The 26,235-nt window shown below is 42.0% G+C and overlaps 1 pseudogene; it reads left to right on the top strand.

Moving 5' to 3' along the window:
• Nucleotides 1-26,235, top strand: part of LOC115115029 (segment polarity protein dishevelled homolog DVL-1-like) — a 127,043-nt pseudogene that overhangs the window by 39,497 nt on the left and 61,311 nt on the right.

Raw genomic sequence — 26,235 nt, 5'->3', positions numbered from 1 at the left:
TCTGAGACAGATAATATAAACATTTCTGCCCCATCCCTGCTTTATCCCTGTCTGAGACAGATAATATAAACATACTGCCCCATCCCTGCTTTATCCCTGTCTGAGACAGATAATATAAACATACTGCCCCATCCCTGCTTTATCCCTGTCTGAGACAGATAATATTAACATACTGCCCCATCCCTGCTTTATCCCTGTCTGAGACAGATAATATTAACATACTGCCCCATCCCTGCTTTATCCCTGCCTGAGACAGGTAATATTAACATACTGCTCCATCCCTGCTTTATCCCTGTCTGAGACAGATAATATAAACATACTGCTCCATCCCTGCTTTATCCCTGTCTGAGACAGATAATATAAACATACTGCCCCATCCCTGCTTTATCCCTGTCTGAGACAGATAATATAAACATACTGCCCCATCCCTGCTTTATCCCTGTCTGAGACAGATAATATAAACATACTGCCCCATCCCTGCTTTATCCCTGTCTGAGACAGATAATATAAACATACTGCTCCATCCCTGCTTTATCCCTGTCTGAGACAGATAATATAAACATACTGCCCCATCCCTGCTTTATCCCTGCCATATAGACAGATAATATAAACATACTGCTCCATCCCTGCTTTATCCCTGCCTGAGACAGATAATATAAACATACTGCCCCATCCCTGCTTTATCCCTGCCATATAGACAGATAATATTAACATACTGCCCCATCCCTGCTTTATCCCTGCCATATAGACAGATAATATTAACATACTGCCCCATCCCTGCTTTATCCCTGCCATATAGACAGATAATATTAACATACTGCCCCATCCCTGCTTTATCCCTGCCATATAGACAGATAATATAAACATACTGCTCCATCCCTGCTTTATCCCTGTCTGAGACAGATAATATTAACATACTGCCCCATCCCTGCTTTATCCCTGTCTGAGACAGATAATATAAACATACTGCCCCATCCCTGCTTTATCCCTGCCTGAGACAGATAATATAAACATTACTGCCCCATCCCTGCTTTATCCCTGCCATATAGACAGATAATATAAACATACTGCCCCATCCCTGCTTTATCCCTGTCTGAGACAGATAATATAAACATGCTGCTCCATCCCTGCTTTATCCCTGCCATATAGACAGATAATATAAACATACTGCCCCATCCCTGCTTTATCCCTGCCATATAGACAGATAATATAAACATACTGCCCCATCCCTGCTTTATCCCTGTCTGAGACAGATAATATAAACATACTGCCCCATCCCTGCTTTATCCCTGTCTGAGACAGATAATATAAACATACTGCTCCATCCCTGCTTTATCCCTGCCATATAGACAGATAATATAAACATACTGCCCCATCCCTGCTTTATCCCTGTCTGAGACAGATAATATAAACATACTGCCCCATCCCTGCTTTATCCCTGTCTGAGACAGATAATATAAACATACTGCTCCATCCCTGCTTTATCCCTGCCATATAGACAGATAATATAAACATACTGCCCCATCCCTGCTTTATCCCTGTCTGAGACAGATAATATAAACATACTGCCCCATCCCTGCTTTATCCCTGCCTGAGACAGATAATATAAACATACTGCCCCATCCCTGCTTTATCCCTGCCATATAGACAGATAATATAAACATACTGCCCCATCCCTGCTTTATCCCTGCCATATAGACAGATAATATTAACATACTGCCCCATCCCTGCTTTATCCCTGCCATATAGACAGATAATATTAACATACTGCCCCATCCCTGCTTTATCCCTGTCTGAGACAGATAATATAAACATACTGCCCCATCCCTGCTTTATCCCTGCCATACAGACAGATAATATAAACATACTGCCCCATCCCTGCTTTATCCCTGCCATATAGACAGATAATATAAACATACTGCCCCATCCCTGCTTTATCCCTGCCATATAGACATATAATATAAACATACTGCCCCATCCCTGCTTTATCCCTGTCTGAGACAGATAATATAAACATACTGCCCCATCCCTGCTTTATCCCTGCCATATAGACAGATAATATAAACATACTGCCCCATCCCTGCTTTATCCCTGCCTCAGACAGATAATATTAACATACTGCCCCATCCCTGCTTTATCCCTGTCTGAGACAGATAATATAAACATACTGCCCCATCCCTGCTTTATCCCTGCCATATAGACAGATAATATAAACATACTGCCCCATCCCTGCTTTATCCCTGTCTGAGACAGATAATATAAACATACTGCCCCATCCCTGCTTTATCCCTGTCTGAGACAGATAATATAAACATTTCTGCCCCACCCCTGCTTTATCCCTGTCTGAGACAGATAATATTAACATACTGCCCCATCCCTGCTTTATCCCTGTCTGAGACAGATAATATAAACATACTGCTCCATCCCTGCTTTATCCCTGTCTGAGACAGATAATATTAACATACTGCCCCATCCCTGCTTTATCCCTGTCTGAGACAGATAATATAAACATACTGCCCCGTCCCTGCTTTATCCCTGTCTGAGACAGACAATATAAACATACTGCTCCATCCCTGCTTTATCCCTGTCTGAGACAGATAATATAAACATACTGCCCCATCCCTGCTTTATCCCTGTCTGAGACAGATAATATAAACATACTGCCCCATCCCTGCTTTATCCCTGTCTGAGACAGATAATATAAACATTTCTGCCCCATCCCTGCTTTATCCCTGTCTGAGACAGATAATATAAACATACTGCCCCATCCCTGCTTTATCCCTGTCTGAGACAGATAATATAAACATACTGCCCCATCCCTGCTTTATCCCTGTCTGAGACAGATAATATTAACATACTGCCCCATCCCTGCTTTATCCCTGCCTGAGACAGGTAATATTAACATACTGCTCCATCCCTGCTTTATCCCTGTCTGAGACAGATAATATAAACATACTGCTCCATACCTGCTTTATCCCTGTCTGAGACAGATAATATAAACATACTGCCCCATCCCTGCTTTATCCCTGTCTGAGACAGATAATATAAACATACTGCCCCATCCCTGCTTTATCCCTGTCTGAGACAGATAATATAAACATACTGCCCCATCCCTGCTTTATCCCTGTCTGAGACAGATAATATAAACATACTGCTCCATCCCTGCTTTATCCCTGTCTGAGACAGATAATATAAACATACTGCCCCATCCCTGCTTTATCCCTGCCATATAGACAGATAATATAAACATACTGCTCCATCCCTGCTTTATCCCTGCCTGAGACAGATAATATAAACATACTGCCCCATCCCTGCTTTATCCCTGCCATATAGACAGATAATATTAACATACTGCCCCATCCCTGCTTTATCCCTGCCATATAGACAGATAATATTAACATACTGCCCCATCCCTGCTTTATCCCTGCCATATAGACAGATAATATTAACATACTGCCCCATCCCTGCTTTATCCCTGCCATATAGACAGATAATATAAACATACTGCTCCATCCCTGCTTTATCCCTGTCTGAGACAGATAATATTAACATACTGCCCCATCCCTGCTTTATCCCTGTCTGAGACAGATAATATAAACATACTGCACCATCCCTGCTTTATCCCTGTCTGAGACAGATAATATAAACATACTGCCCCATCCCTGCTTTATCCCTGCCATATAGACAGATAATATAAACATACTGCCCCATCCCTGCTTTATCCCTGCCTGAGACAGATAATATTAACATACTGCCCCATCCCTGCTTTATCCCTGCCATATAGACAGATAATATTAACATACTGCCCCATCCCTGCTTTATCCCTGCCATATAGACAGATAATATAAACATACTGCCCCATCCCTGCTTTATCCCTGTCTGAGACAGATAATATAATACTGCCCCATCCCTGCTTTATCCCTGTCTGAGACAGATAATATAAACATACTGCCCCATCCCTGCTTTATCCCTGCCATATAGACAGATAATATTAACATACTGCCCCATCCCTGCTTTATCCCTGCCATATAGACAGATAATATTAACATACTGCCCCATCCCTGCTTTATCCCTGTCTGATACAGATAATATTAACATACTGCCCCATCCCTGCTTTATCCCTGTCTGAGACAGATAATATTAACATACTGCCCCATCCCTGCTTTATCCCTGCCTGAGACAGATAATATTAACATACTGCCCCATCCCTGCTTTATCCCTGCCATATAGACAGATAATATAAACATACTGCCCCATCCCTGCTTTATCCCTGTCTGAGACATATAATATAAACATACTGCCCCATCCCTGCTTTATCCCTGTCTGAGACAGATAATATTAACATACTGCCCCATCCCTGCTTTATCCCTGCCATATAGACAGATAATATAAACATACTGCCCCATCCCTGCTTTATCCCTGCCATATAGACAGATAATATTAACATACTGCCCCATCCCTGCTTTATCCCTGCCATATAGACAGATAATATTAACATACTGCCCCACCCCTGCTTTATCCCTGCCATATAGACAGATAATATAAACATACTGCCCCATCCCTGCTTTATCCCTGCCTGAGACAGATAATATAAACATACTGCCCCATCCCTGCTTTATCCCTGTCTGAGACAGATAATATAAACATACTGCCCCATCCCTGCTTTATCCCTGCCTGAGACAGATAATATTAACATACTGCCCCATCCCTGCTTTATCCCTGCCTGAGACAGATAATATTAACATACTGCCCCATCCCTGCTTTATCCCTGTCTGAGACAGATAATATTAACATACTGCCCCATCCCTGCTTTATCCCTGCCTGAGACAGATAATATTAACATACTGCCCCATCCCTGCTTTATCCCTGTCTGAGACAGATAATATAAACATACTGCTCCATCCCTGCTTTATCCCTGCCATATAGACAGATAATATTAACATACTGCCCCATCCCTGCTTTATCCCTGTCTGAGACAGATAATATAAACATACTGCTCCATCCCTGCTTTATCCCTGTCTGAGACAGATAATATTAACATACTGCCCCATCCCTGCTTTATCCCTGTCTGAGACAGATAATATAAACATACTGCTCCATCCCTGCTTTATCCCTGCCTGAGACAGATAATATAAACATACTGCTCCATCCCTGCTTTATCCCTGTCTGAGGCAGATAATATTAACATACTGCCCCATCCCTGCTTTATCCCTGTCTGAGACAGATAATATAAACATACTGCCCCGTCCCTGCTTTATCCCTGTCTGAGACAGATAATATAAACATACTGCCCCATCCCTGCTTTATCCCTGTCTGAGACATATAATATAAACATACTGCCCCATCCCTGCTTTATCCCTGTCTGAGACAGATAATATTAACATACTGCCCCATCCCTGCTTTATCCCTGCCATATAGACAGATAATATAAACATACTGCCCCATCCCTGCTTTATCCCTGCCATATAGACAGATAATATTAACATACTGCCCCATCCCTGCTTTATCCCTGCCATATAGACAGATAATATTAACATACTGCCCCACCCCTGCTTTATCCCTGCCATATAGACAGATAATATAAACATACTGCCCCATCCCTGCTTTATCCCTGCCTGAGACAGATAATATAAACATACTGCCCCATCCCTGCTTTATCCCTGTCTGAGACAGATAATATAAACATACTGCCCCATCCCTGCTTTATCCCTGCCTGAGACAGATAATATTAACATACTGCCCCATCCCTGCTTTATCCCTGCCTGAGACAGATAATATTAACATACTGCCCCATCCCTGCTTTATCCCTGTCTGAGACAGATAATATTAACATACTGCCCCATCCCTGCTTTATCCCTGCCTGAGACAGATAATATTAACATACTGCCGCATCCCTGCTTTATCCCTGTCTGAGACAGATAATATAAACATACTGCTCCATCCCTGCTTTATCCCTGCCATATAGACAGATAATATTAACATACTGCCCCATCCCTGCTTTATCCCTGTCTGAGACAGATAATATAAACATACTGCTCCATCCCTGCTTTATCCCTGTCTGAGACAGATAATATTAACATACTGCCCCATCCCTGCTTTATCCCTGTCTGAGACAGATAATATAAACATACTGCTCCATCCCTGCTTTATCCCTGCCTGAGACAGATAATATAAACATACTGCTCCATCCCTGCTTTATCCCTGTCTGAGGCAGATAATATTAACATACTGCCCCATCCCTGCTTTATCCCTGTCTGAGACAGATAATATAAACATACTGCCCCGTCCCTGCTTTATCCCTGTCTGAGACAGACAATATAAACATACTGCTCCATCCCTGCTTTATCCCTGTCTGAGACAGATAATATAAACATACTGCCCCATCCCTGCTTTATCCCTGTCTGAGACAGATAATATAAACATACTGCCCCATCCCTGCTTTATCCCTGTCTGAGACAGATAATATAAACATTTCTGCCCCATCCCTGCTTTATCCCTGTCTGAGACAGATAATATAAACATACTGCCCCATCCCTGCTTTATCCCTGTCTGAGACAGATAATATAAACATACTGCCCCATCCCTGCTTTATCCCTGTCTGAGACAGATAATATTAACATACTGCCCCATCCCTGCTTTATCCCTGTCTGAGACAGATAATATTAACATACTGCCCCATCCCTGCTTTATCCCTGCCTGAGACAGGTAATATTAACATACTGCTCCATCCCTGCTTTATCCCTGTCTGAGACAGATAATATAAACATACTGCTCCATCCCTGCTTTATCCCTGTCTGAGACAGATAATATAAACATACTGCCCCATCCCTGCTTTATCCCTGTCTGAGACAGATAATATAAACATACTGCCCCATCCCTGCTTTATCCCTGTCTGAGACAGATAATATAAACATACTGCCCCATCCCTGCTTTATCCCTGTCTGAGACAGATAATATAAACATACTGCTCCATCCCTGCTTTATCCCTGTCTGAGACAGATAATATAAACATACTGCCCCATCCCTGCTTTATCCCTGCCATATAGACAGATAATATAAACATACTGCTCCATCCCTGCTTTATCCCTGCCTGAGACAGATAATATAAACATACTGCCCCATCCCTGCTTTATCCCTGCCATATAGACAGATAATATTAACATACTGCCCCATCCCTGCTTTATCCCTGCAATATAGACAGATAATATTAACATACTGCCCCATCCCTGCTTTATCCCTGCCATATAGACAGATAATATTAACATACTGCCCCATCCCTGCTTTATCCCTGCCATATAGACAGATAATATAAACATACTGCTCCATCCCTGCTTTATCCCTGTCTGAGACAGATAATATTAACATACTGCCCCATCCCTGCTTTATCCCTGTCTGAGACAGATAATATAAACATACTGCCCCATCCCTGCTTTATCCCTGCCTGAGACAGATAATATAAACATTACTGCCCCATCCCTGCTTTATCCCTGCCATATAGACAGATAATATAAACATACTGCCCCATCCCTGCTTTATCCCTGTCTGAGACAGATAATATAAACATGCTGCTCCATCCCTGCTTTATCCCTGCCATATAGACAGATAATATAAACATACTGCCCCATCCCTGCTTTATCCCTGCCATATAGACAGATAATATAAACATACTGCCCCATCCCTGCTTTATCCCTGTCTGAGACAGATAATATAAACATACTGCCCCATCCCTGCTTTATCCCTGTCTGAGACAGATAATATAAACATACTGCTCCATCCCTGCTTTATCCCTGCCATATAGACAGATAATATAAACATACTGCCCCATCCCTGCTTTATCCCTGTCTGAGACAGATAATATAAACATACTGCCCCATCCCTGCTTTATCCCTGTCTGAGACAGATAATATAAACATACTGCTCCATCCCTGCTTTATCCCTGCCATATAGACAGATAATATAAACATACTGCCCCATCCCTGCTTTATCCCTGTCTGAGACAGATAATATAAACATACTGCCCCATCCCTGCTTTATCCCTGCCTGAGACAGATAATATAAACATACTGCCCCATCCCTGCTTTATCCCTGCCTGAGACAGATAATATAAACATACTGCCCCATCCCTGCTTTATCCCTGCCATATAGACAGATAATATTAACATACTGCCCCATCCCTGCTTTATCCCTGCCATATAGACAGATAATATTAACATACTGCCCCATCCCTGCTTTATCCCTGCCATATAGACAGATAATATTAACATACTGCCCCATCCCTGCTTTATCCCTGCCATATAGACAGATAATATTAACATACTGCCCCATCCCTGCTTTATCCCTGTCTGAGACAGATAATATAAACATACTGCCCCATCCCTGCTTTATCCCTGCCATACAGACAGATAATATAAACATACTGCCCCATCCCTGCTTTATCCCTGCCATATAGACAGATAATATAAACATACTGCCCCATCCCTGCTTTATCCCTGTCTGAGACAGATAATATAAACATACTGCCCCATCCCTGCTTTATCCCTGCCATATAGACAGATAATATAAACATACTGCCCCATCCCTGCTTTATCCCTGCCTCAGACAGATAATATTAACATACTGCCCCATCCCTGCTTTATCCCTGTCTGAGACAGATAATATAAACATACTGCCCCATCCCTGCTTTATCCCTGCCATATAGACAGATAATATAAACATACTGCCCCATCCCTGCTTTATCCCTGTCTGAGACAGATAATATAAACATACTGCCCCATCCCTGCTTTATCCCTGTCTGAGACAGATAATATAAACATTTCTGCCCCACCCCTGCTTTATCCCTGTCTGAGACAGATAATATTAACATACTGCCCCATCCCTGTCTGAGACAGATAATATAAACATACTGCTCCATCCCTGCTTTATCCCTGTCTGAGACAGATAATATTAACATACTGCCCCATCCCTGCTTTATCCCTGTCTGAGACAGATAATATAAACATACTGCCCCGTCCCTGCTTTATCCCTGTCTGAGACAGACAATATAAACATACTGCTCCATCCCTGCTTTATCCCTGTCTGAGACAGATAATATAAACATACTGCCCCATCCCTGCTTTATCCCTGCCTGAGACAGGTAATATTAACATACTGCTCCATCCCTGCTTTATCCCTGTCTGAGACAGATAATATAAACATACTGCTCCATCCCTGCTTTATCCCTGTCTGAGACAGATAATATAAACATACTGCCCCATCCCTGCTTTATCCCTGTCTGAGACAGATAATATAAACATACTGCCCCATCCCTGCTTTATCCCTGTCTGAGACAGATAATATAAACATACTGCCCCATCCCTGCTTTATCCCTGTCTGAGACAGACAATATAAACATACTGCTCCATCCCTGCTTTATCCCTGTCTGAGACAGATAATATAAACATACTGCCCCATCCCTGCTTTATCCCTGTCTGAGACAGATAATATAAACATTTCTGCCCCATCCCTGCTTTATCCCTGTCTGAGACAGATAATATAAACATACTGCCCCATCCCTGCTTTATCCCTGTCTGAGACAGATAATATAAACATACTGCCCCATCCCTGCTTTATCCCTGTCTGAGACAGATAATATTAACATACTGCCCCATCCCTGCTTTATCCCTGCCTGAGACAGGTAATATTAACATACTGCTCCATCCCTGCTTTATCCCTGTCTGAGACAGATAATATAAACATACTGCTCCATCCCTGCTTTATCCCTGTCTGAGACAGATAATATAAACATACTGCCCCATCCCTGCTTTATCCCTGTCTGAGACAGATAATATAAACATACTGCCCCATCCCTGCTTTATCCCTGTCTGAGACAGATAATATAAACATACTGCCCCATCCCTGCTTTATCCCTGTCTGAGACAGATAATATAAACATACTGCTCCATCCCTGCTTTATCCCTGTCTGAGACAGATAATATAAACATACTGCCCCATCCCTGCTTTATCCCTGCCATATAGACAGATAATATAAACATACAGCTCCATCCCTGCTTTATCCCTGCCTGAGACAGATAATATAAACATACTGCCCCATCCCTGCTTTATCCCTGCCATATAGACAGATAATATTAACATACTGCCCCATCCCTGCTTTATCCCTGCCATATAGACAGATAATATTAACATACTGCCCCATCCCTGCTTTATCCCTGCCATATAGACAGATAATATTAACATACTGCCCCATCCCTGCTTTATCCCTGCCATATAGACAGATAATATAAACATACTGCTCCATCCCTGCTTTATCCCTGTCTGAGACAGATAATATTAACATACTGCCCCATCCCTGCTTTATCCCTGTCTGAGACAGATAATATAAACATACTGCACCATCCCTGCTTTATCCCTGTCTGAGACAGATAATATAAACATACTGCCCCATCCCTGCTTTATCCCTGCCATATAGACAGATAATATAAACATACTGCCCCATCCCTGCTTTATCCCTGCCTGAGACAGATAATATTAACATACTGCCCCATCCCTGCTTTATCCCTGCCATATAGACAGATAATATTAACATACTGCCCCATCCCTGCTTTATCCCTGCCATATAGACAGATAATATAAACATACTGCCCCATCCCTGCTTTATCCCTGTCTGAGACAGATAATATAAACATACTGCCCCATCCCTGCTTTATCCCTGTCTGAGACAGATAATATAAACATACTGCCCCATCCCTGCTTTATCCCTGTCTGAGACAGATAATATTAACATACTGCCCCATCCCTGCTTTATCCCTGTCTGAGACAGATAATATTAACATACTGCCCCATCCCTGCTTTATCCCTGTCTGATACAGATAATATTAACATACTGCCCCATCCCTGCTTTATCCCTGTCTGAGACAGATAATATTAACATACTGCCCCATCCCTGCTTTATCCCTGCCTGAGACAGATAATATTAACATACTGCCCCATCCCTGCTTTATCCCTGCCATATAGACAGATAATATAAACATACTGCCCCATCCCTGCTTTATCCCTGTCTGAGACATATAATATAAACATACTGCCCCATCCCTGCTTTATCCCTGTCTGAGACAGATAATATTAACATACTGCCCCATCCCTGCTTTATCCCTGCCATATAGACAGATAATATTAACATACTGCCCCACCCCTGCTTTATCCCTGCCATATAGACAGATAATATAAACATACTGCCCCATCCCTGCTTTATCCCTGCCATATAGACAGATAATATAAACATACTGCCCCATCCCTGCTTTATCCCTGCCATATAGACAGATAATATAAACATACTGCCCCATCCCTGCTGTATCCCTGTCTGAGACAGATAATAACCTCTAGCTACAGACACAAAATGCCTCTATACCGGTGACTAATACAGTGTGTGTTTTTGCACAATGTACGCATTAACATAAATATTTTGACCTGTTCTGGAGAGGCACAGATGCATCATTACACTCAGATGTAGGAACATGTTTACCATTCATCCCTCTGAATGAGCATGTTGCAGCTGACCACAGCTTGTCCACTCCTGTGTTGCTGCTATATACACCGCTCAAAAAAATAAAGGGAACACTTAAACAGCACAATGTAACTCCAAGTCAATCACACTTCTGTGAAATCAAACTGTCCACTTAGGAAGCAACACTGATTGACAATACATTTCACATGCTGTTGTGCAAATGGAATAGACAACAGGTGGAAATTATAGGCAATTAGCAAGACAAACCCAATAAAGGAGTGGTTCTCCACAGACCACCTTCTCAGTTCCTATGCTTCCTGGCTGATGTTTTGGTCACTTTTGAATGCTGGCGGTGCTTTCACTCTAGTGGTAGCATGAGACGGAGTCTACAACCCACACAAGTGGCTCAGGTAGTGCAGCTCATCCAGGATGGCACATCAATGCGAGCTGTGGCAAGAAGGTTTGCTGTCTGTCAGCGTAGTGTCCAGAGCATGGAGGCGCTACCAGGAGACAGGCCAGTACATCAGGAGACGTGGAGGAGGCCGTAGGAGGGCAACAACCTAGCAGCAGGACCACTACCTCCGCCTTTGTGCAAGGAGGAGCAGGATAAGCACTGCCAGAGCCCTGCAAAATGAACCCCAGCAGGCCACAAATGTGCATGTGTCTGTTCAAATGGTCAGAAACAGACTCCATGAGGGTGGTATGAGGGCCCGACGTCCACAGGTGGGGGTTGTGGTTACAGCCCAACACTGTGCAGGACGTTTGGCAATTCGCCACTGGCGCCCTGTGCTCTTCACAGATGAAAGCAGGTTCACACTGAGCACATGTGACAGACGTGACAGAGTCTGGAGACGCCGTGGAGAACGTTCTGCTGCCTGCAACATCCTCCAGCATGACCGGTTTGGCGGTGGGTCAGTCATGGTGTGGGGTGGCATTTCTTTGGGGGCCCTCCATGTGCTCACCAGAGGTAGCCTGACTGCCATTAGGTACCGAGATGAGATCCCCAGACCCCTTGTGAGACCATATGCTGGTGCGGTTGGCCCTGGGTTCCTCCTAATGCAAGACAATGCTAGACCTCATGTGGCTGGAGTGTGTCAGCAGTTCCTGCAAGAGGAAGGCATTGATGCTATGGACTGGCCCGCCCGTTCCCCAGACCTTAATCCAATTGAGCACATCTGGGACATCATGTCTCGCTCCATCCACCAAAGCCACGTTGCACCACAGACTGTCCAGGAGTTGGCGGATGCTTTAGTCCAGGTCTGGGAGGAGATCCCTCAGGAGACCATCCGCCACCTCATCAGGAGCATGCCCAGGCGTTGTAGGGAGGTCATACAGGCACGTGGAGGCCACACACACTACTGAGCCTCATTTTGACTTGTTTGAAGGACATTACATCAAAGTTGGATCAGCCTGTAGTGTGGTTTTCCACTTTAATTTTGAGCGTGACTCCAATTCCAGACCTCCATGGGTTGATAAATTTGATTTCCATTGATAATTTTATTTTTGTGTGATTTTGTTGTCAGCACATTCAACTATGTAAAGAAAAAAGTATTTAATAAGAATATTTAATTCATTCAGATCTAGGATGTGTTATTTTAGTGTTCCCTTTATTTTTTGAGCAGTGTATATATATATATATATATGTATGTGTGTGTTGTTAATGTGCACGCATCAGCCTCATATCCACTCATGCTCCTAAGGCTGATGAGACGGCGGCATTTATACCCCGAGGACTATAATGCATGACTTACTTACTGTGTAGTCATGTGCACTCGTGTGTACGTACATATATGAACACTAGTGTGCGCATGCGCTTGTGTTGTCCGGGTGGGTTCATGCATGATGCATATATGTATAGGTCTAGTACATCCCAGAGTGTGTATGTGCAGAGTGTGTGTGTGCATGTGCAGAGTGTGTATAGTGTGTATGTTTGTGTATAGTGTGTATGTGTAGAGTGTGCGTGTGCAGAGTGTGCGTGTGCAGAGTGTGCGTGTGCAGAGTGTGCGTATGCAGAGTGTGCGTATGCAGAGTGTGTATGTGCAGAGTGTGCGTATGCAGAGTGTGTATGTGCAGAGTGTGCGTATGCAGAGTGTGTATGTGCAGAGTGTGTTTGTGCTGAGTTCAGCAGACTGGGTTGGATGAGTTGTGTTTCTCACCAGCTTCAGGTTTCCTTAGGGTTAGGGTTTATTTAACTAGGCAAGTCAATTAAGAACAAATTCTTATTTTCAAACCCGGATGACATTGGGCTCGTTGTGCCCCGCCCTATGGGACTCCCAATCACAGCCGGTTGGATACAGCCTGGATTCGAACCAGGGACTGTAGTGACGCCTCTTGCACTGAAATGCAGTGACTTAGACCGCTGCGTCACTCTGGAGCAGCGTTGACTAGTGATGAGTGTGTTTTACTCTGCTACCCTGAGACTAAAGCCTCTCACCCCTCTGAAGATAACCCTCCCTCCAGCACCTTCTATCCAGCTCTGTACAGGATGAGAAGAGTCCCAGCCCACACCTGCTCTACCGGTCCCACACACACACACACACACACACACACACACACACACACACACACACACACACACACACACACACACACACACACACACACACACACACACACACACACACACACACACACACACACACACCACCATCCTCCCCCCTGCCACAGGCATCATCTGGGATTTCAATGGCCCTCATTAGTACCAGGCAGCATTGGATAGAATGCATCTCTCTCAGGGTATCTGGTCATAAATGACACTTAGTGAAACACACATCACATACCACACCCCAACAACACATCTCTCATGGCCAGGGGGACTGAATATGAAACAGAGTCATCATTTGTTTTAGAATAAATGTGGCAAAAAACAAATGGAGACATTAAATGTATTTCTATAGCTTCCAAAATGTATTTTAGTGGAGGAGTGCCAAGATGGAGGCACAGTGGCTTCAACACAGCACTCCTATCAGTCATCTAGTGTATATATAAATTATTGGTTTCATTGTGGATCTACAGTTATTCAACTTTTTGAATCTGTGTATTTCAGTGCCAACGCGGTGAGCAGTCGGGACGGCCTGGACACAGAGACGGGCACAGAGTCCCTCCTGAGCCACCGTAGGGAGAGAGAGAGAGAACGTGCCCGGAGGAGAGCACGAGAGACTGAAAGTGAGTAACAATACACACAATTAGGATAACTACCTAAGTTCAGTATGTGTGGTACTGTAACACCAATAACACATCATCACAATATCATTACACATCAGTTTAGCAATATACCCTCACAGTGCGGACATTGTTCAGTAACACCCCGAAAGGGTGGACTGTAAATAATGTCAAAACCAAATCAGAGGGTTCACCGGGTTCAGATCTGCTGGTGACAGGTAAGTGGAACAGTTTGACCAAGATTGCTTTCGGCGCTTTCTCTCTTTCCCAAGAGACCGATCTTGTTTTTTCTTGAGTGCAATTCAGGTTCATGGTCAAGGCTATTTTCCACCTGATGGTTTAACTTCAGGATCTGTGGGAGGAGTATGTTTCTTCCTATTATGACCATGTATAGCAGCAGCTGGATGGGTGGTGGATGGATGGCCCCCCCCAAAAAATAAATAAAAAATAATAATAACTATAGCAGATATATAGCTGCCTCTCGGTTATTGTGGAGATCTGAAACCACCTTTGTATGTTTTTACTATTGGGAAACTATTCAAATAAACTCTTCTTTGTTGTTGCATATTTTATCCTTACTGCATGTACACATACAGTATCATGAATAATGGACATGGGAAAATGTCAGGAAACTCATACCAGTCTTGGTTAAGAAGAAATACTTCTGTCTTTATTTGTTGTTACTGTCATGGAAACATTTTGGCACTGAGCTCAGCAAAGAGTTCTAAAAAGGTCACTTGGAGAGGAGGAGGGCTTCCTCTGTCCTCCTTCAGGGACCTTTCTCTATCCTCCTTCAGGGACCTTCCTCTGTCCTCCTTCAGGGACCTTCCTCTGTCCTCCTTCAGGGACCTTCCTCTGTCCTCCTTCAGGGACCTTCCTCTATCCTCCTTCAGGGACCTTCTTCTATCCTCCTTCAGGGACCTTCCTCTATCCTCCTTCAGGGACCTTCCTCTGTCTTCCTTCAGGGACCTTCCTCTGTCCTCCTTCAGGGACCTTCCTCTATCCTCCTTCAGGGACCTTCCTCTGTCCTCCTTCAGGGACCTTCCTCTATCCTACTTCAGGGACCTTCCTCTATCCTCCTTCAAGGACCTTCTTCTATCCTCCTTCAGGGACCTTCCTCTATCCTCCTTCAGGGACCTTCCTCTATCCTCCTTCAGGGACCTACCTCTATCCTCCTTCAGGGACCTTCCTCTATCCTCCTTCAGGGACCTTCCTCTATCCTACTTCAGTGACCTTCCTCTATCCTCCTTCAGGGACCTTCCCCTGTCCTCCTTTAGGGACCTTCCTCTATCCTCCTTCAGGGACCTTCCTCTATCCTCCTTCAGGGACCTTCCTCTATCCTCCTTCAGGGACCTACCTCTATCCTCCTTCAGGGACCTTCCTCTATCCTCCTTCAGGGACCTTCCTCTATCCTACTTCAGGGACCTTCCTCTATCCTCCTTCAGGGACCTTCCCCTGTCCTCCTTTAGGGACCTTCCTCTATCCTCCTTCAGGGACCTTCCTCTGTCCTCCTTCAGGGACCTTCCTCTGTCCTCCTTCAGGGACCTTCCTCTGTCCTCCTTCAGGGACCTTCCTCTGTCCTCCTTCAGGGACCTTCCTCTATCCTCCTTCAGGGACCTTCCTCTATCCTCCTTCAGGGACCTTCCTCTATCCTCCTTCAGGGACCTTCCTCTGTCTTCCTTCAGGGACCTTCCTCTGTCCTCCTTCAGGGACCTTCCTCTATCCTCCTTCAGGGACCTTCCTCTGTCCTCCTTCAGGGACCTTCCTCTATCCTACTTCAGGGACCTTCCTCTATCCTCCTTCAGGGACCTTCTTCTATCCTCCTTCAGGGACCTTCCTCTATCCTCCTTCAGGGACCTTCCTCTATCCTCCTTCAGGGACCTACCTCTATCCTCCTTCAGGGACCTTCCTCTATCCTCCTTCAGGGACCTTCCTCTATCCTACTTCAGGGACCTTCCTCTCATCTCACCATTCTGTTGTCTAGAGAGTAAATAAGCACATTACATGTCACCTCTTTTTCTACACTCAGAATGAATGTGTGCGGTGTAGTGCTTTGAGAAATATAATATTTTAAGATGGCACTTTGGACAATATCATTATTAGCAATTCTGATTCTTCCAATAATAATAGTCACTCCTACTCATTTCCACCTTTACTCCTGTTTATACACTTCTCCTGGAACCGGTTCAACAGTGTGATGTTGTTGGTGTCTATATTTACCATTCAACAACTACTGTAATGTGTCAGCCTACAGTCCCTGCTGTCTGTTCCTCTATTTCTCCTCCATCCATGCCCACAGCAGATAGAGCCAGAGACAGTCCTTTATCTCATCACTCCATCTCTTCCTCCCCTGTTCTGCTGTTCACAGCAGGCCTGGCTGTGTGGATCCTGCAGCTCCAGGCTCATTAACCAAACACTCATTCATTTCTGTGGCTTAATTAGGATGAGCAAGATAAAGCATCAGGCTGGTTGGTACTGTAGAGACGAGAGAGCTGTAAAGGCTATGTGTAATGCAGGGGCATGTGTGTACATGTGTGTACCTGCTGTCCTACTGGGAAACAAACTACAGAGCTGGAATCATGTAACCTATCTCTTCTCCTCTCACTACAACCTTTGTCTTTCTAGCCACGCTGTTAAGTTCTGATTTGAGAAAGTGAAAATAGGGCTGTGTGTCATGTCCCTGTGGCCCTCTAGAAATATCAGCCAGTAGCAGCCCCTCTGTTGAAGGAGTAATAATCTCTCTCTCTCTCTCTCTCTCTCTCTCTCTCTCTCTCTCTCTCTCTCTGTCTCTCTCTCTGTCTCTCTCTCTCTCTCTCTCTCTCTCTCTCTCTCTCTCTCTCTCTCTCTCTCTCCCTCTTCCACCCCTCCTTCCATCTGGTTTCATTGCCTGCCGGCCTGCTAGTTATTTAGTGCTAATTAAATGAGAGTGTCAGGGAACAGGGCATGTCCCTCATGGTGAACACACTGCTTCATGGCTCATAAAACTCTGCCCTACACTGCTCAATATAATCAAATTCAGGCTTTATTTGTTTAGAGCGCTACAATGCCAATTGTGGTCATTCAATCTGTGTCCTTGACTTAAAGGCCCATGTCCATCCAGCGACATGTAATGTTATCCTGCCTGGCACTGCAGCAGTCATATAGCAGGAATTCCCCTCTTTCTTTAAGTGCCACTGTGTCTGTGTGAATGCAGCCTGCTTTACAATGAACTGAGCAGGGTGAATCAGTGTTTTAACAGAGGTAAACATATCTCTTGTTCTCTCGTTTCTGGCTGTAGGTATGTGAGAATGAATGGATGAATAATGCAGTGTTTGACAGGGTGAGGAGAGTGGACAGCTGGAGACTGAGCCCACAGGACACTGTGGAGGTATGGGAGAGGATCTGTTTCAGGGCCACAAGCCTTTTAACTGTGCTACCTGCACTGGGAGATGAGGGGGGTAGTAGGCGAACTGAGACCCCCTGTCTGTCTGTCTGTCTGTCTGTCTGTCTGTCTGGCTTTATCACGCTGTGGCTTTGGCAGGACTGTTATGACACCTACAATAGGTGTATTGACTCCAGAGTGGTTTTACGAATCACTGTATAATAGCCTAATCAAAATGTAGGCAGCAATAATCCAGAATATTTATATTCAGTTCAAATGTATTGAGGTCAAATGAGCATTCCTAAATGTTTAAGATGCTTGGAACCTAGTGTTTAGCAAAACATTTTCATTTAAAGATTTGCTATTTTGTGAAGTGTATTGTGATGAAGGGAGAGCATGAGCTTCGTGCTTCTGAGAGGCTTTGGCACTGTTAATCACCTGATGGCACCATCACCTGATGGCACCATCACCTGATGGCACCATCACCTGATGGCACCATCACCTGTGGCGGTTAGAGATATGCTCGTGCATCATATAAAATCCCATCAAATGCTGGGAAATCTCTCCGCGCTTTGGAATGCAGTTCTCTGATAGGTCAGAGAGAGATTATCAGACATTCAGTCGTGTGCCATGGGATGGGAGTGCGGGGTAGTATTTTCGCGCTACCAAATCGTTCTGTTTCTCAGTGCGTCGCAGGAGACCACTGGCTCTCTGATCTGACTCTCCCGCGGTTGAGGTAAGATAATACAATTTGCTAATGGAATTGCTGTATAGGGTAGTTTGTAGTCCACTGGCTGTTAAATGGTAGATACGTGTGATGGAAGTAAATGATTTAGGTCCTTTATTTTAGGTTAATGCAGGTTCTTGTCTAACCTTCTAACCTAAATTCAAAGGCAATCTGTAGCCTACCGACTATTATGTGATCTATCATTTTCACTATTTTATATTTTGCAATACTAGTAAAGAAATCCATTCTAGATATGGCTGAACGAGGAAGTAACTAATATTATCATCATCCAGCCGCTGACATTTTTTATTATAGACATCTTTTGTGCTCATGCAAGTATTTATTTTCCTATTGTGTAGACTACATTCTATTGAAGAGTTTGACTGTTTTGTGAATGGAGTAGCCTAAGTGAATGTTTTTTAGACAGTCTAGTAGATAGCGATCCTAATGGTTTATTATATCCTACATAATCACCCACCTTATCATACCGTAATACCTTCATTTTAGCAGATAACGTATGACATTCCAATCCCTCTTTATGGCTCTAAAATCATGCCATGAAAAAAATCCTGATCCAATCTGAGTAATGGAGGATAGAAGGCAGCTTTGGCACTGAAGGCTTATAGTTCACAGCACAGTGTCCCAAAATAGAATAGGTTTGATTTATTGGTTTTCTATTGTTTGGTCAATGAGTATAGTAGTAGATGACATGTCAATGAATCGGGTGTATGCCAACCACAGTGCCCATGACTGTAAGAGTCACTCCAGTGTTAATCTGCTAAATTGTAATTATTCGCCTACCTCCTCATGCCTTTTGCATACAATGTATATAGACTCTTTTTTTTCTTTTTTCTACTGTGTTATTGACTTGTTTATTGTTTACTCCATGTGTAACTCTGTGTTGTCTGTTCACACTGCTATGCTTTATCTTGGCCAGGTCGCAGTTGTAAATGAGAACTTGTTCTCAACTAGCCTACCTGGTTAAATAAGAGGTGAAATAAAAAATAAAAAAGAGTCAGACATTTGTAGAATTGAATAAGTCAAGATCCCTCACTGTGAGACACCTGCCATTGACTGTGATTATGTTGAGTGATTGTGTTATCTCTCTTCGTTTCACAGTATCTTTCTCCAAATTCACTATTTATTTTTGGTCTTTTTCCACTGCCTTCATTGTAGATAAGGATTGGAGTCTGCCTGCCAGCAGCCTGTCATTGGGCAGAGAACCTGGTCCTTCTCACAGGAGTTGAGAGACAGACAGGAGCTGGGAGAGAGGGGACAGAGCACAACACAGACACCAGACAGTCTCAGTTTTGCACCTGAGACATACAGCTCTGCTGTTTATTTGTGTGTGTATGTGGTGTGTGTATGTGGTGTGTGTATGTGGTGCGTGTGAGTGTATGTGTGTGTGTGTGTGTGTGTGTGCGTGCACACACTTTGGGCTGAGTCAGTAATGGGCACCACCACATTATTGGAATGTTTTGGTCGCTCGCAGAGAACGCAGGGTCAGCCACGCCCTCGCCGTTTTGCCAGAGCCTTCCAGCCAATCCGCTGTCACCCTGCTGAGACAGGTCCCCTCCCCTGCCACTGTATGTATTGGGGGTAGATGTGGGAGAGAGGTGTTGGGAATTGGGGACACTGATGTTATTGTTTTGGTAGATCAGAGGTAGCTCTTATTTTATACTACCAACTGATAATACATTAACTAAAGTCTATGGTATCACATTTGATGATACACTGCATAAAGATGTTATTCACAAGTCCACTGAAACCTTTGTTTACCATACCATCACATACAGTAAGGTACGAGGCCATGTTTACCATACCATCACATACAGTAAGGTACGAGGCCATGTTTACCATACCATCACATACAGTAAGGTACGAGGCCATGTTTACCATACCATCACATACAGTAAGGTACGAGGCCATGTTTACCATACCATCACATACAGTAAGGTACGAGGCCATGTTTACCATACCATCACATACAGTAAGGTACGAGGCCATGTTTACCATACCATCACATACAGTAAGGTACGATGCCATGTTTACCATACCATCACATACAGTAAGGTACGAGGCCATGTTTACCATACCATCACATACAGTAAGGTACGAGGCCATGTTTACCATACCATCACATACAGTAAGGTACGAGGCCATGTTTACCATACCATCACATACAGTAAGGTACGAGGCCATGTTTACCATACCATCACATACAGTAAGGTACGAGGCCATGTTTGCCATACCATCACATACAGTAAGGTACGAAGCCATGTTTACCATACCATCACATACACTAAGGTACGATGCCATGTTACCATACCATCACATACAGTAAGGTACGATGCCATGTTTACCATATCATCACATACAGTAAGGTACGATGCCATGTTTACCATACCATCAAATACAGTAAGGTACGATCCCATGTTTACCATACCATCACATACAGTAAGGTACGATGCCATGTTTACCATACCATCACATACAGTAAGGTACGAAGCCATGTTTACCATACCATCACATACAGTAAGGTACGAAGCCATGTTTGCCACTGGGCTTCCTTCTGTAATAGTGAATCACTAGTAAATGCTTCCTTGGCCCAGTTGGTCTCTGATATCAGCTCATTCAGCTCTGAGTTGTCTTTCACTGTGTCATGATGTAAAGTATGCCATTCAGCTGACTCTTTTATCCAAAGCGTCTAACAGTCTTGCGAGCGTACATTTTTTACGTATTGGTGGTCCTGGGATTAGAACCCACTATCATGGTGTTGCAAGAGCCTTGCTCTTCTAACTGAGCTACAGAAGACCACCGTGGAGTGACACATGCGTCAAAGATGTTCATGTGGCCTTCTATCCAAGTGTTAACATTAGTTCTGTTGATATCTGACTGTTGATATCTGACCTGTTGTTTTGTCCCTCGTATCAACAGTCCCTCGAATCAACGGCCACTCTAAGTCGGAGCGCACAGCAAGGGACTCCGCCATGGGCTATGACAGTGCCTCAGTAATGAGCAGTGAGCTAGAGTCCAGCTCCTTCGTCGACAGTGAGGAAGATGAGGACGCTAGCAGGTAGATACTCCCTCTTTCTCTCGCTCTCTGTATGTCATCTTCCTCTCTTTTCATCGGTGGTTCTTTACTAAATCAATCACCATATCCCCTCTCACCTCTTCCCCTTTCCTGCTCCAGGGGTGCTGCCCTGCGGCTGACCCTGTGCTGCTCACAACCTGCAGTGTATGTTGTGTGGTGGGGCTGGGTACTGTTATGTACAGAGAAAGATAGTTGCACACTCTATATATGCTCTCAGATATTGAATGTTTATTAAACACCCGTGTTTTAGCACACAGTGTCTTCTTCAGGGTTTCCCTTGTTTCTGTATCATGGACCAATGTATATTGTATTGAGATGAATTGTGTCTCAGACTCAGCAGCTCCACAGAACAGAGCTCGTCCTCTCAGCTGATGCGCAGACATAAACGCCGCAGACGGAGGCACAAAGTGGCCAAAATAGACAGGGTGAGTTCCCCTCACAGGTTTTCCTACATACCATGTGCCTGTGAAAAAGAAATAACCACAATGGTTATGTGAATATCTTTGTGACTGTTTTATCTGCCTCCCTCCTTTCCAGTCTTCGTCTTTCAGCAGCATCACCGATTCCACAATGAGTCTAAACATCATCACTGTCACACTCAACATGGGTACGGCTTTCCCCTTTTAATGTGTCTCTTTTCTCTCTGACTCTTTTTTTCTACTAAATATCATCAGAGTTCATATGTTTGATACAAATATCATCAGAATTCATATGTTTGATACAAATATCATCAGAGTTCATATGTTTGATACAGATATCATCAGAGTTCATAGTGTTTGATACAGATATCATCAGAGTTCATAGTGTTTGATACAGATATCATCAGAGTTCATAGTGTTTAATACAAATATCATCAGAGTTCATAGTGTTTGATACAAATATCATCAGAGTTCATATGTTTGATACAGATATCATCAGAGTTCATAGTGTTTGATACAGATATCATCAGAGTTCATAGTGTTTGATACAGATATCATCAGAGTTCATAGTGTTTAATACAAATATCATCAGAGTTCATAGTGTTTGATACAAATATCATCAGAGTTCATATGTTTGATACAGATATCATCAGAGTTCATAGTGTTTGATACAGATATCATCAGAGTTCATAGTGTTTGATACAGATATCATCAGAGTTCATAGTGTTTGATACAGATATCATCAGAGTTCATTTTCTTTAATAAAAATATCAGAGTTCATAGGGTTAGATACAGATATCATCAGAGTTCATAGTGTTTGATACAGATATCATCAGGGTTCATAGTGTTTGATACAGATATCAGCAGATTTCATATGTTTGATACAGATATCATCAGAGTTCATAGTGTTTGATACAAATATCATCAGAGTTCATAGTGTTTGATACAGATATCATCAGAGTTCATTTTGTTTAATACAAATATCAGAGTTCATAGTGTTAGATACAAATATCATCAGAGTTCATAGTGTTTGATACAGATATCATCAGAGTTCATTTTCTTTAATAAAAATATCAGAGTTCATAGGGTTTGATACAGATATCATCAGAGTTCATTTTCTTTAATAAAAATATCAGAGTTCATAGGGTTAGATACAGATATCATCAGAGTTCATAGTGTTTGATACAGATATCATCAGAGTTCATATGTACAGATATCATCAGAGTTCATAGTGTTTGATCAGAGTTCATATTAGATACAGATAGAGTTCATAGTGTTAGATACAGATATCATCAGAGTTCATAGTGTTTGATACAGATATCATCAGAGTTCATAGTGTTTGATACAGATATCATCAGAGTTTATAGTGTTTGAAACCGATATCAGAGTTACAGTGTTTTATGCAGATATCATCAGAGTTATAGTGTTTGATACAGATATCATCAGAGTTCATAGTGTTTGATACAGATATCAGCAGATTTCATATGTTTGATACAGATATCATCAGAGTTCATAGTGTTTGATACAGATATCATCAGAGTTCATAGTGTTTAATACAAATATCATCAGAGTTCATATGTTTGATACAGATATCATCAGAGTTCATAGTGTTTGATACAGATATCATCAGAGTTCATTTTCTTTAATAAAAATATCAGAGTTCATAGGGTTTGATACAGATATCATCAGAGTTCATTTTCTTTAATAAAAATATCAGAGTTCATAGGGTTAGATACAGATATCATCAGAGTTCATAGTGTTTGATACAGATATCATCAGAGTTCATAGTGTTTGATACAGATATCAGCAGATTTCATATGTTTGATACAGATATCATCAGAGTTCATAGTGTTTGATACAGATATCATCAGAGTTCATAGTGTTTAATACAAATATCATCAGAGTTCATATGTTTGATACAGATATCATCAGAGTTCATAGTGTTTGATACAGATATCATCAGAGTTCATATGTTAGATACAGATATCATCAGAGTTCATAGTGTTAGATACAGATATCATCAGAGTTCATAGTGTTTGATACAGATATCATCAGAGTTCATAGTGTTTAATACAAATATCATCAGAGTTCATAGTGTTTAATACAAATATCAGAGTTCATAGTGTTTGATACAGATATCATCAGAGTTCATTGTGTTTGATACAGATATCATCAGAGTTCATAGTGTTTGATACAGATATCATCAGAGTTCATAGTGTTTAATACAAATATCATCAGAGTTCATAGTGTTTAATACAAATATCATCAGAGTTCATATGTTTGATACAGATATCATCAGAGTTCATAGTGTATGATACAGATATCATCAGAGTTCATAGTGTTTAATACAAATATCATCAGAGTTCATAGTGTTTAATACAAATATCATCAGAGTTCATATGTTTGATACAGATATCATCAGAGTTCATAGTGTTTGATACAGATATCATCAGAGTTCATATGTTAGATACAGATATCATCAGAGTTCATAGTGTTAGATACAGATATCATCAGAGTTCATAGTGTTTGATACAGATATCATCAGAGTTCATAGTGTTTAATACAAATATCATCAGAGAGTGTTTAATCAAATATCAGAGTTCATAGTGTTTGATACAGATATCATCAGAGTTCATAGTGTTTGATACAGATATCATCAGAGTTCATAGTGTTTGATACAGATATCATCAGAGTTCATAGTGTTTAATACAAATATCATCAGAGTTCATATGTTTAATACAAATATCATCAGAGTTCATAGTGTTTGATACAGATATCATCAGAGTTCATAGTGTTTGATACAGATATCATCAGAGTTCATAGTGTTTAATACAAATATCATCAGAGTTCATAGTGTTTAATACAGATATCATCAGAGTTCATAGTGTTTGATACAGATATCATCAGAGTTCATAGTGTTTGATACAGATATCATCAGAGTTCATAGTGTTAGATACAGATATCATCAGAGTTCATAGTGTTTGATACAGATATCATCAGAGTTCATAGTGTTTGATACAAATATCATCAGAGTTCATAGTGTTTAATACAAATATCATCAGAGTTCATATGTTTAATACAAATATCATCAGAGTTCATAGTGTTTGATACAGATATCATCAGAGTTCATAGTGTTTGATAAAATATCATCAGAGTTCATTTTCTTTAATAAAAATATCAGAGTTCATAGGGTTTGATACAGATATCATCAGAGTTCATAGTGTTTGATACAGATATCATCAGAGTTCATAGTGTTAGATACAGATATCATCAGAGTTCATAGTGTTTGATACAGATATCATCAGAGTTCATAGTGTTTGATACAGATATCATCAGAGTTCATAGTGTTTGATACAGATATCATCAGAGTTCATAGTGTTTGAAACCGATATCAGAGTTACAGTGTTTTATGCAGATATCATCAGAGTTATAGTGTTTGATACAAATATCATCAGAGTTCATAGTGTTTGATACAAATATCATCAGAGTTCATAGTGTTTGATACAGATATCATCAGAGTTCATTTTCTTTAATAAAAATATCAGAGTTCATAGGGTTTGATACAGATATCATCAGAGTTAATTTTCTTTAATAAAAATATCAGAGTTCATAGGGTTAGATACAGATATCATCAGAGTTCATAGTGTTTGATACAGATATCAGCAGATTTCATATGTTTGATACAGATATCATCAGAGTTCATAGTGTTTGATACAGATATCATCAGAGTTCATAGTGTTTAATACAAATATCATCAGAGTTCATAGTGTTTGATACAGATATCATCAGAGTTCATAGTGTTTGATACAGATATCATCAGAGTTCATAGTGTTTAATACAAATATCATCAGAGTTCATAGTGTTTAATACAAATATTCTCAGAGTTCATATGTTTGATACAGATATCATCAGAGTTCATAGTGTTTGATACAGATATCATCAGAGTTCATATGTTAGATACAGATATCATCA

The sequence above is a fragment of the Oncorhynchus nerka genome, linkage group LG7 (assembly GCF_034236695.1).
Source record: "Oncorhynchus nerka isolate Pitt River linkage group LG7, Oner_Uvic_2.0, whole genome shotgun sequence".
Lineage (NCBI taxonomy): Eukaryota > Metazoa > Chordata > Actinopteri > Salmoniformes > Salmonidae > Oncorhynchus > Oncorhynchus nerka.
Note: the sequence above shows the minus strand (reverse complement) of the source record. Positions and strands in the feature narration are given on the sequence as shown.